The sequence below is a fragment of the Clupea harengus genome, unplaced genomic scaffold (genome assembly GCF_900700415.2).
Source record: "Clupea harengus unplaced genomic scaffold, Ch_v2.0.2, whole genome shotgun sequence".
NCBI classification, from domain to species: Eukaryota; Metazoa; Chordata; class Actinopteri; order Clupeiformes; family Clupeidae; genus Clupea; species Clupea harengus.
The window spans coordinates 46671-51145 of NW_024879739.1; positions in this window are offsets into that span (position 1 = coordinate 46671).

Here is a 4475-nt window from a genome sequence, read left to right on the forward strand (position 1 = left end):
AAGGGTGGCAGGATACTCAACAGTGCCTTACTGGCTGGAGACAGCTGCAACACGCGCTGTATGCTGTACCCGGGACCTGTAATAGCACTCCTTCACGATACAACATACGCTGTCTGTAGCCCAGTTTTATTGATATAGGGGATTTTGTATGTGTTTAGTTATGCTGGCTGGCCGGCTCGACAGGTGAAGGTTTTTTTAAGCAATTATTTATGGCTCTAGGATGCACTGAAGAGGAATGTCTTTAGTCTCGATTTGAATATGGAAGGTAGGGAGATTATTCCAGAGGCAGGGGGCTCGGTAGCTGAAGGCTCTGCCTCCTATTGTGGTTTTTGATATTCTTGGAATTACGAGGCCTGCACTTTGGGAACGAAGCGGTCTTGGAGGGCAATGGGGGACAACTAATTCCTTAAGGTAGATTGGAGCCAAGTCGTTTAGGGCTTTGTATGCTAAAAGTAGTACTTTGAAATCCATTCTACTTGTTGCACTTGGGATCCATAAAGGCCCTCTTACAAGTGCAACATGCACTGCCCACTGACCAAACCTAAAGCAAGGCGCATCTAACCCCAGGTGTCCGCTGACCAAACCTGTAAAACTGTGCATCTAACACACCATAGAGTTCAACGCGAACATACACAATTGTGCTGCATGGTATTGCCTAAGATGGGAGAGCTGTGCTTCTGTTAATGCTAGTCTCCATCTCAATACCCCTCACTATCGCCGCCGCTGCTGTGCAGACAAAAACACCACAGTTACTGGTGTCTGTCTGTTTCCACTGTGGTGTTAATACAACGTCCCAAAGGGACAGATCAGTAAACATATTCCTAAATGTGTTGGCCAAGACTAATCTGTCCTGTGTGTAGTGTTGGAGATTCTTAATGAACCAAAAATCTGAATATTTTTCTGGGTAGCATTAATTACCCACAAAATAAAATGGTCGCCAAGTTCAGGAGCGCCCGGACCAACTAGATGGGGCAGTTGCACCACATCATCTGGCTTTATGCCTTTTATAGTGTAAAACCCTATCACTAACACAACTGTATGTGCTTTCCAGTCCGACACCACAACGTGTTTTGTCCTGCAAAGACAAAAAAGGCTCTCCTTCACGATACAACATATGCTGTCTGTAGCCCAGTTTTATTGATATAGGGGATTTTGCATGTGTTTAGTTGTGATGAGTTATGTTTAGTTATGTTGGCTGGCTTGGTGCATGGGGAGTTTTAGTCATAAGCATAGTAAGGTTGGCAGGATACTCAACAGTGCCTTACTGGCTGGAGACAGCTGCAACACGCGCTGTATGCTGTACCCGGGACCTGTAATAGCACTCCTTCACGATACAACATACACTGTCTGTAGCCCAGTTTTATTGATATAGGGGATTTTGTATGTGTTTAGTTATGCTGGCTGGCCGGCTCGACAGGTGAAGTTTTTTTTAAGCAATTATTTATGGCTCTAGGATGCACTGAAGAGGAATGTCTTTAGTCTCGATTTGAATATGGAAGGTAGGGAAGATTATTCCAGAGGCAGGGGGCTCGGTAGCTGAAGGCTCTGCCTCCTATTGTGGTTTTTGATATTCTTGGAATTACGAGGCCTGCACTTTGGGAACGAAGCGGTCTTGGAGGGCAATGGGGGACAACTAATTCCTTAAGGTAGATTGGAGCCAAGTCGTTTAGGGCTTTGTATGCTAAAAGTAGTACTTTGAAATCAATTCTACTTGTTGCACTTGGGATCCATAAAGGCCCTCTTACAAGTGCAACATGCACTGCCCACTGACCAAACCTAAAGCAAGGCGCATCTAACCCCAGGTGTCCGCTGACCAAACCTGTAAAACTGTGCATCTAACACACCATAGAGTTCAACGCGAACCTACACAATTGTGCTGCATGGTATTGCCTAAGATGGGAGAGCTGTGCTTCCGTTAATGCTACAGGCTCCATCTCAATACCCCTCACTATCGCCGCCGCTGCTGTGCAGACAAAAACACCACAGTTACTGGTGTCTGTCTGTTTCCACTGTGGTGTTAATACAACGTCCCAAAGGGACAGATCAGTAAACATATTCCTAAATGTGTTGGCCAAGACTAATCTGTCCTGTGTGTAGTGTTGGAGATTCTTAATGAACCAAAAATCTGAATATTTTTCTGGGTAGCATTAATTACACACAAAATAAAATGGTCGCCAAGTTCAGGAGCGCCCGGACCAACTAGATGGGGCAGTTGCACCACATCATCTGGCTTTATGCCTTTTATAGTGTAAAACCCTATCACTAACACAACTGTATGTGCTTTCCAGTCCAAAAACCCACTGTGAACTTCTACAAAACAATAACAGATACTGGTAGGTTGCCAGAACAGAGAGAAAATAGAAACAGATACATCATCGGCCAGCCAGTTGAACTCTGGGCCTGCCAGACTGTCTAAGTCACGAAACTTGGCTTGATAACTTACTACTGCCTGGTTGGTGGGTACCAGATGTCAGGTAGTAATGTATAGCCGCCAGACGTGCAAAACTCTCCATCTCTCACCAATGACCTATGCAAAAGTGACACACACACACACACAACGTAGCACACTGTCACAAACGAGAAAAGGGAGAAAGAACATAACAGCATTAGTTTTGTGAACACATACAATTTTTTTTCATTTATGTATATATATATACAGTGGTGGTCAAAATTATTAGAACAACACCTGAAAAATCTGAAAATATTGACCTTTTTTTGGCCTCCAAAACATGATTTCATTTCATAATGTTCGTGAAACATGCAGATGGTTGCTCTGAGCACAACAAAATCAACAACACAATGACTAATGGTGCAACAGTGTTTTCAAGAATTGTGCGTCGGAAACTGGGAGAAGAAGGACTTGTTGGCAGAATAGCAGCAAAGAAACCATTACTGAAAGGGAAAAATAGAGTGAAACGCCTGAAATTTGCAAAAGAGAAATGGACAAAGGAAGATTGGCATACATTTTTGTGGACTGATGAGTCCAAGTTTGAACAGTTTGGCAACAAGCGAAGAGTGTATGTTCGACGGAGGGAGGGGCAGACATATAAAAATTAGTGTCTCTTGCAAACAGTTAAACATGGAGGGGGTAGTATCATGGTGTGGAGTGCCATTTTAGCCTCAGGAACAGGTGACTTAGTGAAAATTGATGGCATTATGGATAAGAAAGTATACTACAACATTTTACGTGAGGCACGGAGTATCATCTGGGAGTCGTCTTATAGGGCCTGGATTTATTTTCCAAGAGGACAACAACCCTAAGAATTCTTCTAACTATTGCCGGAACTATCTGCTGGAACATTGAAAATGATGGATTGCCCCCCTCAAAGTCCGGACCGCAACCCCATAGAGTAGGAAAATAAACGGGACAGATCTATTGTACATTCAAAGGAAAGCTTTTGGCTTGAGTTGCAGAAGGCATGGGATAACATTAGTGTTGAAGTTGTCAGGAAATATATTGACTCTATGCCAGAGAGATGTGCTGCCGTAATTGCTGCAAAAAGTGGTTATACCTAATATTAAAGTTAAAAGTGGATACAAACAGTAGGACTCGCTTCATCAGATATTTGTTGTGCTCAGAGCAACCATCTGTATGTTACACGAACATTATGAAATGAAATTGGCCACCACTAATATATATGTATATTAAAAACACAAAAAACACTACTACGTGAATGTATATAAAAACACAAAAAATACTACTACGTGAATTAACCGAGTTAAATGTCATTCATAAAGTTTGAGTGCACAACCTTAGTGTTTTATTTCCCCTCAGGTAATGTCAGGCACTGCCCACAACCGTTTGACAGCAATGCTACAATTTACAATGTCATTGACACAACGTGAAAAACTGGGGGGGGGGGACATCAATGCCCACTGGCGAAAAAACAATTGCAATAGCATGGGGAGATATACACCTCTGTTTCACAGCATTTGCGAGAATGAACCGTGTTAAATGTCATTCATAAAGTTTAGGAGCAACAGTAGTTTTAGGCACTGATCAGAAGCGTTGTAATGCAAGTAAATCAACCTACCTTGGCTCGATGGAGGCCGTGTGAGTTGCTGTTGAAGTTCAGTTTAGTTCACTGCACTTCAACAGAGGGTTTTCTTTTAAAACATGCATTGCTGGCTGTGTGAGCGTGCGTGTTTGTGAGAGTGCTAGCTTGAGCGTGCGTGTTTGTGAGAGTGCTAGCTTGAGCTTAACAAACAGCGTATAGTAGCTAGCTAGCTAGTTAGCTCGCGTAAGATACTGTAATTTAAGCTAACCCATTTTAACAAAAATCCATCGATTATGTGTGTTTGTGATGTGTAACACATCCTTTATCAATCACTCACGTTATTTACGTTTACGTTATTTACCGCTAGCTACCTTAGCGTTTTATTTTCCCTCAGGTAAGACACTGCCCACAACCGTTTGACAACAGGCTATGCTACAATGTACAGTGTCATTGACACAACGTAAAAAACTGGAAAAA